General features: G+C 35.2%; 1 long non-coding RNA gene across 1 annotated transcript in view; it reads right to left on the bottom strand.

Annotated features, from left to right (window-relative positions):
* Positions 1-463: 463 nt before the first annotated feature.
* LOC136025670 (uncharacterized) overlaps positions 464-13,426 on the bottom strand; it is a 268,288-nt gene continuing 255,325 nt past the window's right edge. Inside the window, exon 3 of the long non-coding RNA XR_010617142.1 lies at positions 464-561. This is a non-coding gene — a long non-coding RNA (uncharacterized LOC136025670). The remainder of the gene's footprint in view (positions 562-13,426) is intronic.

Genomic DNA, 13,426 nt, shown 5'->3' with positions numbered 1-13,426 from the left:
TTCAAATGCAATTCTTTTGATATAACTATTGTTATAAAAATTTCGTTTATTTATAATTTCGGTTACTATTGGGTAGGGTCGCTCCTTAGTACAGTTCGTTACACGAACTGTTAGATCAGCCATGACTTGATGCCCACAACTCTTCCATTTTAGTTCGAAAGTGCTTTTGAAAAAGTGAGAAAAAGAATCTCACTCCTGAAAGAATGAGAAAAAGTGCTTTTGAAAGAGTGAAAAAAGAGTCTCACTCCTGAAAGAGTGATAAAAAGTACTCTTGAGAAAGTGAGAAAAAGAGTCTCACACCTGAAAAAGTGAGAAAAAGTAGGGCTGGTAAAGAAAAATGTCTTAATTAGACAGATCTAATGTCAGAATAAATTACGAATACACTTAGTTTCAAAATTAAATAAATTTTCTTATTTTCTCAAGCTTCAAGCTCATTCAGTTATTTAATTTGAAAAATTAACAAAATCTCGTTTTTCTTTCCAAAATCGCATCTTCCTCCTGTAGATCTGCTTGCTGAAATTTTAGAATGTGGTACTTCATTTGCAAATTGCTGGAACACTTCTAAAAACATAACATAAAATAAGAAACAATCTCAGCTAAAATTCTAGGTTTTGTTAATAAAAACAAATATTCTTCCTCTTCACGAGATATAATCAATAAAATAACACAATTGAATAAAGAAGAGAAATATAAAAGGAACCAAAATAATAAGGCAAGGGAATTGAGCAAAACAATTTATAATAATGATCCCCATGTGTCACAGAGTTAACTAGAACTAGTTATAAGGCGGTAATATATCATAAAATAGATTTGTGAACACTAAAGCTGGTAAACGATTTGATAAACAGGGGAGGGGGTGTTTAGCACCTCACTTGTTTGTAGAAGCTGACTAGCTTTCTTGATAATTTTCTTGTTGAAAACACCTAAATATTTTTTTTATGTATATAATTAACATCTTGGATTTTCTGGCCTGAAAAAATGATATAAACAGATCACGAGTTTAAAAAAATAACTCGTTAAGAGCCTTAATGTTGGAGAAACAAATCAAGCGAGTGACTTCATATGTGTTACATTTCAAAAGCACAAATTTTATTATTCACAAATTTTATTTTAGTATCCATGACGCATGCAAAATTACGCATGGTTCATGACTGAACAGCTAAAGAAAAAGGACTGGAACAATAACGAGCAAAAACCTCTCTGAATTGCAAATGAAGATATCGCACAAAGTAATTTACAGTTAGAAGACAAAGTAAAACATTAATGGAGTGAAGGAACGTAACAGTTTTTGATTGCGTTAGTCCGACACAATCAAAATCCCGAAGAAGAATTGGTTTTTGAGTTTCTACGACACGACATACACAAGACGACAAAGGACTCTGAACAGCTAAAGAGAACAAAGGGTTTTTGGTATTTATGACGTCTTACAAAATTGAACATGGTTTTGAATGAATCCATGCAGCTAACGCAAATTCCAACGGCTTCTGGCAAATGCAGTTTGAAAAAGAAATTGATGTCGATGATCAATACATCCAAGTTGATTTTGCCAGATTCAAGCGTGACTCGAAAAATATAAACTTTGTCTCCTGATTCCCCCCCCCCCCCAATTTGAAACCCAACACAAGCCCATGGGCTAGCCAAATACTTCATTTTCAACAAATCATCATTTATAACAACTGCAAATTTGCCTTTTTCGGTTCTTCTTATTTATGACATTTTTTCTTATTTATATAGCCGCCTGCTTTTCAAATCTGATAGTGCTTCCACGCCAGAAAAAAGAAATTTTTCTACCCAAAACGTCAAAAGTAACGATACACATATAAGAAAATGTGATGTGTTTTTTATTTTTGTTGAACCCCACCGCTCTCTCCCCTAAAAGAAACAAAATCCTGGATACCCTCTAGCTGACAAAAGAATAGCACTTTGAAGTACCTTAAATAAGATAAGTTCTATAACGAATGTTTAATTATTAATTCTACATTCAGGATTTTCTAAGTCATATGACAGTCCAAGTGAGACCCCCTAAGGTCTCACTGATCGAAATTAGTAAAATGACAATTTTGAAAACACTAAGCAAGATGAAATTTCTGAAGCAGTTGCAATCTTGAATTGTTTTCTTCTGTTTGATTTTAATTTTCTAAGGTCATTGGCTTTTTGATTTGGCTGATCTCATCGTTCATACACACCCTCTCACTCTATATCTCCATCGCTTTCCCTACCTCCCTCTATTCTCTCTTGTTCTCTCTCTCTCTCTCTCTCTCTCTCTCTCTCTCTCTCTCTCTCTCTCTACTTTAATATCTCCTTTTATAAGACGCAAAAAAGAGTATCAACCAAAAAAAAAAAAAAAAAAAAAAAAAAAAATTCTGGTCTTCCCTACTGAGTGCCAGAGAAAACTTCGAAGCCAGCTTAGTGATTTGGATGAAGATGCTGACCAGTATACCAGTATGAAATGCATCCGCAAATGCCACAAATGAATCTTAGATACGCTTAGCACCAGGAACGGAATTTCTTATGAGGCAGAGAGGGGGGTAAATAACACTCCTAGGACTTGGTTTAACCCCCCTCCATACACCAGCTTACCCACACCTGCTGAGGTCTGATTTCTTCAAAAATCAAACAGTTTGTGGTAACGAACTGTAGTAAGGAGCGACCCGGCTCGATAGTAACCGAAACTCTAAGAAACAGAATTTTGATACCAATAGTCACATCAAAAGAATCAAATTTTAATGCTGATTTTAAACATATAAGTTTCATCAAGTTTAGTCTTACCCATTAAAAGTTTCGAGCCTGGTCACGGATGCATGTTTATTTGTTTGCTTGTGTTTATTTTTTGTTTGTTTTTTCCAAGAGTGATTGTGTCGAACCAGTGGTCCTAGAATGTTCCGAAAGGGCTCATTCTAGCGGAAATTAAAAGTTCTAGTGCCTTTTTAAGTGACCAAAAAAATTGGAGGGCACCTAGGCCCCCTTGGCACGCACATTTTTCCCCAAAAGTCACCAGATCAAAATTTTGAGATAGCCATTATATTCAACCTAGTCGAAAACCTTATAACTATGTCTTTGGGAACAGTTTAATCCCCCACAGTCCCCGGGGGAGGGGCTGCAAGTTACAAACTTTGACCATTGTTTACATATAGTAATGGTTATTGTGAAGGGTACAGATGTTTTCAGGGGGCTTTTTCACATTGGGGTGGGTGTGTGTCGATGGAAAGAGTTACGTGGGAGGATATTTCCATAGAGGAATTTATCATGAGGGAAGAGAATTTCCATGAAGGGGGCGCAGGATTTTCTAGTATTATTTAAAAAAAAAAACAATGAGAAACTAAATAAAAAAAATTCCACCTGGAAGTATTCAGTAGCATTAAAACTTAAAACGAACATAAAATATTACGTTTATAAGGGGGTTTGTCTCCTCCAGAATATCTTGCTCTTTACTCTAAAGTATCTTTAGTAATTGCAACTATTTATTACACGGCCTTTGTGATTCAGTGGTCATTCTTAAAGATACGGGATAAAATTCAAGCTTTAGTGTAAAGATCGAGGTATTAGCGGGGGGGGGGGGCAAAACCCCTCATATACGTAATAAAAATACACAAATATAGATAGACACAAATGTAATACACACGTTTACAAATATATAAAATACACAAATATAGTGAGGTGTTGCGGAGGGGAAAACCTCTTTCATATACGGAGTAATTTCTGTTCGTTTTAAGTTTTAATGTCGCTCCTTACTTGCAGTTAAAAAAATAGTTTTTTTATTTGACAATTCAAGCATCCACAGAAATAGGTCCGTTATCTTTAGCATATCCTTTCCTTTATGGCAAAATATAGCTCATTTTTAAATTTTCACTGTCGTTATTACTTGAATTGGGAAAATTTAACCCAAAATTTGTCCTCCCTCCCCCTCCAGCCCAAAATTTTGCAAAGAAATTACGCCACTGCTTAGCACACAACAGTTTTAAATCCTGGATTAAATTACCGAATGGCAGATGCTTTCGGAAAGATAATTATCAATCATAGAAATCATATATCTTAGAAGAAAGATTGGAAGACAATCGTAGGAAAGCAATTCTTGTCTTAAGTTTTCATAAACATTAAACATTTGCTAAATAACATTTATTAATAAATCACCATAGATAGATAGATAGATGTTTAAGGCAAAAACCACGTTGGGTCATGGAAAAAAACGACATAAAATAATAGAACATGATAATAGCTCACATAATAAAACATAGTCCTATACAATAACCCTGAAAAAACAAAGAATTGTAAAACAAAAACAAATATAATAAGGAGCATAACATCACAAAACCAACCCACATAATTACAAATATTGCACAGAGGACAGACAGAAACTAAACGTTTTCAACCCACACGGGTAATGGCTACAAAAAGGAAAAGAACATGAAAGACAGCCCCTCCCCCTTTAGAAATTTGTTTTCTATGCGTCATTTCCAATTTAATATTATTTTTTCAATTTTTTTATTGTCCCATAATATAACGATCCAATTGCTAAAACAAAACCATCACTTGACCTCAAATTATTAGAACAGATTTTCTTAAGTCTTGCAATTCCGGACAAAGACACATTATGTGACACAGAACCTCATTCTTATCGCCACACAAGGGGATCGAGTAAATACCACCTTTCCCCTTACTCTCTCTAAGTACTTGCTTATTTCTCTAAGGGCTAGAACATTACCCTTTCCTGCATATACCGCTTAATTTCTTCACTATTCAAATCCGCTTTAAAACAAGTATCAAGCCCCCAGACCTCCTTCCATTACTGGTAAACTCCAAGGGACGTTTGAATTTTAAAATTTCTAAGAACCATTCATCAAACATTTTAGCAATATTTTATTATTTAAAATGAAAAAGAAAAACGAACCTGAAAAAAAAGAAGATTTATTGACTTCCTTGGGAAAAATGAAAATCGAACATCCTTGACCAAAAACAGACCTTCTAAAAAAATTCCGGATGCCGTACTGCATTGTATTTAAATTTTTATAATTACAATCCTTTTACAGATCTTACGTAATTGAATGTTTCGCAATACCGAAAAATACACCAATTAGAAAAGATACCATTTCTCAGAAAGCAATTTTTTTCCCTTACTCCGTTTGTACCCATATTAAACCAAAGAGAGTGTAGAATAAAGAATAAGACAGTGAAAGTAAACAAGTGCGGTTTTCCCATACGGGGTAAGTTGTATGATATATATATAGGGGGAGAGGGGGGCGAAACCATACGGGGGCGAAACCGTCCGTTGGACCTCTCGTCCAAAGTCTTTGAACTAATACATTCAGAAAATCGCTGCTAGATGCCATTCATGTAGCGCACATTAGGCGGAAGTTTTGAATATTTGATGCCAAAGACTACTGAGATAAGAGGTAAAGAAGTTTTTATATACTCTCTGGAAATTTTGACACCTATAGTCCTCGTCAAATATTTTCCAAGCTATTTTAGCTACAGGTTCGTAAGTTAGAAGGATCATAAGAGGTATGTTTCCGGTATTTTCCTCGTAATTTTCATCAAGAAATGTCTGGCGGTTTCCAAAAAAAGGTAAATTTTCAAAATGACGTCAATAAGGGGTGACTCCGGACAGTTTTTTGGGGGCGACTCCGGACACATTTCGTGGTGTCCGGTTTCACCCCTTGCTGATGGAAGTATCTCCGAGTCTGGAATTGAAGTAGCTAGGTCTAGGAAATTACCAAATATTTCAATTTTATTATAGACTAGGAATAAGAACTTATTAAATTCAACTTTCAAAAAACAAAAACAATATTATGCCCCAACAGAGAGCAGAGCTCGTAAGGCTGGGACAGTATAAATGCATAGAAAAAACACAACATCTCGTCATAAAAAAAACATACAAGATACAAGTTAACAGAGGAGGTCACCCCAGCGCGAGAATCCCACAACAAAATATATATTAAAATCTATTATTCATCAATCCAGACACCCAGGCAAAGAACTATTTTTGAAGTATGTTTTCTCAAAGAAAATCAGCTCACAAAACTTTGGGACATTTCTCTCTCCGTGCTTGACATTTTAGATTTTGATTTTACAGATGGTTAGCACCTATATTCGAAAAAGGGGTGGCCCCCCACATCCAGAATTATTGAAGCGTGTTGTGAGACAAGTCTTAAATGAGAATTCATCTTTCTGATCAGCCACGGAAGAATTTTCTTTGAAGAAGTTTACCCTTGTGGATGCCGTGAAACGCTACAAGAGTAGAATGCAAGATCTTGAGAAGGGTAGCCCAAGTGCAAACAATGATAATGATAGTGTTCGGGAGAGTTCCAAGTTCGTTTTTACTCCCAAACAAGAGAGAGATCTTGCTATATACCTCGAAAACTGTTCAATATTGAAACACGGACTAAATCCAAATGCAACGAGAAAGTTAGCCTACCAATGGGCAACAACTCTGAAGCTCAAATTCCCACCAAGTTGGGAGCTGAATGAAGGAGCAGGATTTGACTGGTTTAAAGTATTTATGAAGCGTAATGCCAATTTGTCCATTAGAAAACCGGAAAATACAAGCCAGGCTTGTGCTGCCGGCTTCAATGCCACTGTAATTGGTGCCTTCTTTCGTAATCTTCAGGGACTGTATAGCAAGTTACAATTTCGTCCTGGTAGGATTTGGAACTGCGACGAAACAGGAGTACCCACAGTTTTTCAGGCTCCAAAGGTGATTGCTAAAAAGGGGACAAAACATGTGGTACAGACCGTGTCTGCAGAAAGAGGGTAAAATACCACAATGCTGTGCTTTGTGTCTGCAACTGGTCAGACTATTCCATCAGCGTTTGTTTTTCCAAGAGTCAAGGCTCCTGAGAGAATGTATCAAGATGGACCACCAGGATGCATTGGCTTAGCCCATTGCAGTGGATGGATGACCTCGGAAAATTTCGTTTGTTCATTGTAGTACTTCCAGAAAGAAGTTAAACCTAGCAAAGAGAATTCTGTTTTGCTCTTGTTCGACAATCATGAAAGACATATTTCAATTGAAGTAGTTTCCTTGAGCAAAGATAATGGTATTCATCTTCTGACCTTTCCTCTCCATTGCTCTCATCGCATTCACCCCCTTGATGTTTCGGTTTATGCACCATTCAAACATGCCATCAGGGAGACATTGGAAGTGTTAGGGAACTTCAGACTGACGAAGAATTTTCTCCTGAAAATTTGTGCTTGTGAGGTTTATGGCGAAAAAAAACTCTGATAAACATCAAATTTTTGAACATCAAAACATCAAAAACATCAAATTTTAAACATCAAAGATTGCAACACTATGTTTGTGAGATTGAAGAAGTGAGTGGCAGATTAGCTAAAATAAACTACCTCCGCAAATCAAGTGAAAAGTCCATCTTCCCAGAATGGCCTGATTTTGCTGAAACTGATTTTGATGATATAATTATGAAGTTGCCTACTCCTTTTGCTGCAAGAGGGACAGGGCGATCAGGCAGTCAAAGGCCTTGTATTTGGGTGTGACTTATCTTGCTATGCCATAAAATAATAATGTGAAATACCTTTAGAGTTCTTTTGATATTCCAGTTAATTCTGCTACTTTTATATTATCTGAATGCACTGTTTGAATCGTTTACTAATAGATGTCCGAAAATGCCCCTCATGTGTCCGAATTCGCCCCACGGTAGGGGCGACTTCGGACACTTTAAGACGTCATATGTTTTTGGGTCTCAATGAGAAACGACTTGATGGAAGTCATTGAAAAAAAATCCTAAGAAAGATGAATATTTAAGCTTTCTGTTCATGTAAAAACAAAGTTTGTATCTTTAGAAGAACATCTTATAGGGGTCAAAAACTCAAAAACGTACGGTTTCGCCCCCCTCTCCCCTATATTCGTTTCAAAATATTTAGCTTCAGTCTATACCATCAGAATAATACACACTTGTCACTGTGCTGAGATACCAGTGGTGAACACTCCTTCTCCATCCTACCTGAACAATAGAAATACTCGAGAAAGATGAAACCTGTAAGCATCTTTATTCATTAATATACATTGATTATTGTTTGCTTGGGAATTTATAGCACACTTTTGTAATCCAGAAGGAGGATGGAAGCAGTGGATTGTTTGAAGACTGGATCCCCCTCACCCAATTCTATAGCGAGCGTCTCCGCTAAGTCAATCGTAATTATCTTGAATTCTGTGAAGGTTAAGACCTTAGTGACGGTTGAAGAGACATAAATCAAGTCAGAAATGATAACTATGTTTCTGAATCTGTAATGTTTCCGAATGATCAGAGATGTGCTATTTTAAAGACACAACACTAACTGTTTCCACCGCAAATTATGCTTTCAGTCAAAATCTGAGTTCAAGGTATAAAATATGTGTTCTTGCTAATAGTTTTCATCGCGATATCTGAAATTCATTAAGAATAAACATTATTTATCGAGAAGAATCTTAATGCAACGTTGAAAATAATTTTTGGCTACCTCTGATTCAACTATATAATGAACATTCTTCCCAAAGTTACTAAATTTTCTATACTATCATTTAATTTGAGTAAATTCAACGTGAACTGGAATTTTCCTAGCAAAGCTAAGCTCAATTTGACAATGATTTATGGCTCCTCTTAAAAACGATAGGTCAATCGAGAAAATGCGAAGACACCTGTTTAGACCTGACATATTGTTTTATTTAAATTCAACACTCGTCTAACAGTCCTTTAACTCAGTCAATTTGCAACTCTACTTCCGATGAACCAAACCCCCTTTAGCTTGTATGCTCCATATGATGTACGAGCGTATTACGTTGAAATGTCTAAGACACATTATTTGGTTATAAAAAATATTATATACAAATGACTTGTTATATAATAGCCTATGTGTAAGTGACTGAGGAGTGAAGAGGGATGGGAATACTACTAGATAGAGGGAAAGCTTTATCAGAGTAATCATGGATTCCAATCTACATCATAGGGTATAATAAGATAAGTTAAGCTTATATAAGATATTTAAGATATATAAGATATTTTAAGATATATAAGATATTTTAAGATATTTTAAGATATATAAGATATTATATTAAGCTTATAAGATAAGTCAATTATATGCGTTGTTGAATTTCTATGCTGTATTTCAACCGCCACTCATCCGAATTCTCATAAAGCCGTTAGACAAATATTAAATAATAAAAGGAAAAAATGTAGAGGGGCGGATATAAACTAATATCTAATCCTTTTTTATCCCTGAAAATATTCTTGGTCCACGCATTAAAAGATGTTAGAGGAGGGTGGGTATGAGTGCTCTTTTCATTGCGGTAATCCTTCTACATAAGTGTAAAATATTTCATTTTTATACCAAATGACACAGAACTAGAAAAGGTGAGGCAGGGCGTCAGAAGCTATAGCAGGAAATTGTTTGGGAGAGGTTGTGTTAAATACTATCAGGAGTTTTTTTTCTTTAAATTAAACAGTAAAATTACTCTTTTATTATTTATAAGAAATGCTTCAATGTGTATTCAAGACGATTTTAGAGGGTACGATGGCTCCACCCACGTAAAATATAAACATCACACAATATTTTTATCTACATTTAAATAATACCCATCTCCAACCACTCTGAATTAAGTGGTAAAAATATTATTAGGAATTTGTTCAACAGTTCAATTTTATGCTAAAATTTGACTTTCCTTTCCCAATTATTTAAGAATGACTGGTGATATATAAGGACCGTTTAAGTAGAATAATAAGGTTTAAAAAAATTCAAGAAAATTTTGCGTAAGGAACATGGTACTGAAGAGGGAACGACCCCCTCATATAGGAATAATTTCTGTTCGTTTTAAGTTTTAACGTTATTCCTTACTTTCAGTCGAAAAAAACTTTTTTTTATTAATTTTTTGATAGTTTTAAATTAATACTGGGAAATCCAGATCCTCTCCCATGGCAAATTCCCTTCCCCCACACAAATTCCTTCATGGAAAATATTTTTATACTTCCGAATAGCCAATACTATATATAAGCAATGGGCATAGCTCATAACTTGCAGCCCTTCCCCGGGGGCTCTGTGTGGTCAAATCATCCTCAAAGACATAATTATTAGATCTGTTGACTATGCTGAAGAAAATGGCTATCTCAAAATTTGAATAAGACAATTTTGGATAAAAATTTGGGGGAGGGGGAGGGTAGCTGCCCTCCAATGCTTTTGGTTACTTAAAAACATCACTAGAGCTTTTCATTTCCGATCAAATGAGCCCTCTCCCGATCTTCTAGGATCATTGGTCCGATACGGTTACCTCTAAAAAAAAATTAACACGCATCCGTGATCTTGCTTACGGCAAAAAAGTCAAAATTCCAAATTTTTTACATAGGTGCCTCAATCCTCTAAAGCATGGTTCTCTGATATTCTGAATCTCACTGTGTGATTTTTATTAAGATTAGCTCCCTTTTTCAAAATTAGACAAGTTTTCTCAGGCTCGTAACTTTTGATGGGTAACATCAAACTTTATGAATTCTATACATTTTGAGCAAGGACCAAAAGTAGACTCTTTTGATAGATCTGTTATTATCAAGAATCTTTTTCTTACATTTTCAGTTCTTATTGAGCCGCATCGCTTACTTACACTTGGTTACCACGACCTGTTTGATTAGCGAAATTTTGAGTCTGTGAAGATCAGATTTTGGCTTTTTTAAGGGGGGAAGGTGGACTAGTGGTAGCATCTGTGCGTATTGGTGATTTTAGGAAAATAAATAAATTTACAATTATGCTCCATTTAAGAGCAAGAAAAAGCGTGGTCGTCATCCTGCTTCGTGTCTTAGTTTGACTTGGGCATGATTTGGACAAAAAAATTCAGATACAAACGAAATACTGCAACAGTAAGTATTTATGTATTTAGTTGAAATATTAAACACCACAATCACAAAACCAATATGTATTTCTTTTAAATTCTGCTCGTAGAGCTTTTAGGCTAAAGGAAAAGGATATTATTTCATTTAAATATCTCTACAGACATAGAATCCTACCTCTTCAAAAAGGTAGTTATATTTACTTTATGCATTTTAGGATTTTAGAACTGTAAAGCTATTAAGAACAGGCGACTAATTTTTATTTTAAACCAAATTACTTTTTTGGAATACTTTCCAATGTTGTGCGTTGCACAGGTACCATCTCTTGATTCGCTGCCTTCGGTCGGGATTGATAGGTGTGGTTTGGGGCAAATCATCCGACGCTAAATCATCCGACACTTCTTTTCCCCCATCCGATACTTCTTACAAGTGTCTCTTTCCCCGAAAGTTTCTCCAGGCACCCATTAGAGCTGGGTAGACTCTGGCTGGGCTTCCAGAGTCACACCATTTACAGAGTCACCCCTGTTCCGAACCTCGATTTTACGATTATACGAATTAATCTTATGAATATGGCAAATTACTGCCTCTTCGCATGACAACAAAAAAAAAAAAAAAATAATAAGGTAAAATAAAAAAAAAAGTCAAGCTTGAAACAGGCAGATACTTGCTAGGGTTGGTGATGCCTCGGGTAAACTAGTTGTAACACAACCCCCTTCCGTTGCAAAAAGAAGCAAAAATACTGAAGTAAGTTAAAAAATGGTATCAAACCGAGTAACTCCCAACTGCACCCACCCCATTGACTGCACACTTTACTATAATGCATGTCTGATCGTATTCAAATAAAAAAAATTTTCGAAGTCCAAACCATGTATTTAGCTAACGTTAGTTAGAGAATAAATCAAAGCAGTATGTATCATTTTCTTTTAGGTGCTAATCCTTCTAATTATGGCTTTCATTTTGTATTCAGTGCTAGCTGCACCCCACTTTATCAAACGAATCCATGGCCAGCGACGAGTTTTTAAAAGCCGACCATATGGCGAGGCCAAGATTAATGAAGATGATCTTTTATATTGGAACTCCTTGCGCTATTTGTCATAGCCTGTGATAGCTCATGCATTATATCTTTTCCAAAGTATTCATATTTTTTTAATTGTTTGTACTTTTATATTATATTTAATTCCATTTTTAGTAGTTTCGATCATTAAAGTTTAATAATTAGCAGGAGAAGTCTATGAATAACAAATAAAAGTGTTGCTTTTAATTATAACATATAAAAACCAAGCAACGAGAGAAATTGAATATCTTTAAATCATCCCTTTGAAAAGTTTTTAATGACAAAAAAATACAAAAAAGAGAAAATTGATAATTTCCAAACATTAGTCTTGACAGGGAGGAAGGGTCTGGTTTTGTTAGTTTTAAATTTTAGTTTATTTTTGGCTGGAGGATAAGTACGATTTAGGTCACAGATCTAGAAAGAGGTTAACCCCTTTCCTTCCCCTGAAATTCCCGTCCAACACACCAATCGAAATAAAAAAGCTACTCAACAAAATTTTTTATGAGTTTTTAAAGTTTTCTTTTACCCCACCTCCCAAACAAAATCCTGGATATGGTCCTACTTAATAGTATAACAACACAATTCACCAGAGACAGTAATTTCTATTGCAATAAGTTCAAGTTGAGATAAATAATAGTTCAAATAGGGATAAATCCTTTTTCTATAGTGAAAAAAACAATCAAAGAGTATACTAGATATTCTTTTAATTGTTTTACGACTGTCCAATGAAAGTGTTTATTCCTATTCACTCAGTTATTTGTCATTATGTAAAGGCAGTGTGGTCTTCGAAATTAACTAAGCTCAAATTTTCTCAAAACGTAATAAGTTTAAACTATTCTCATTCTTATCTCAATATCATATATCTCCAATTTCAATTTGCGGCAATGTTACAAACTTAGTACAAACGCTTTCCTAAGAAAATTGTGTTGAATACCCTCCCACTTTTATCTAAACCCCCTCACTAATGTCTGGAAGCAGGACAGTTTATAATGAAAACCTAATTTTATGCATCTAGTGATATTTTAACTATGAACATGGGTCACCTTCCCTCTTGGTTTTTACTAGTTCAGTATAAATCATTAACAACCCACTTAATAATCTTGCAAAATCTTATATTTTGTTTCAGGCCTGGATATGTGTTCAGGCCAGGAAATTGTGTTGAATGCCCTCCCACTTTTATCTAAAACCCCTCACCATTGTCTGAAAGAAGGACAGCTTATAACGAAAACCTAAAGGTTTCAGGCCTGAAACCGCTGAACCCACAAAATTCTGAAACCCCTAATGAATCAGTTCAGTGAAATGAAACTTAAAAATTATTGCATATCCTAGAAATCTATTCCATAGAGCCGGGTCATTTCTTCCGTTTTAGGAAAAAACACGATATACTACGACCTATGACCGCTTTAACAGAGATATCTTATACATTGGTTTCAATGCTTCTAAATTGATTGGGTGTCTCGTAATTATCATTTACGAGTATTCTAGCTTTCACGGGGCCAAAATCAACGTTTCGTGCTATGGAATTGAAGAAATCACGAAAGCTTTCACCCAATTTATCTTGTTGCTTAAA

This window comes from Artemia franciscana, chromosome 4 (genome assembly GCF_032884065.1).
Source record: "Artemia franciscana chromosome 4, ASM3288406v1, whole genome shotgun sequence".
NCBI classification, from domain to species: domain Eukaryota; kingdom Metazoa; phylum Arthropoda; class Branchiopoda; order Anostraca; family Artemiidae; genus Artemia; species Artemia franciscana.
The sequence above is the reverse complement of the archived record's forward strand: the minus strand, read 5'-3'. Positions and strand labels throughout refer to the sequence as shown.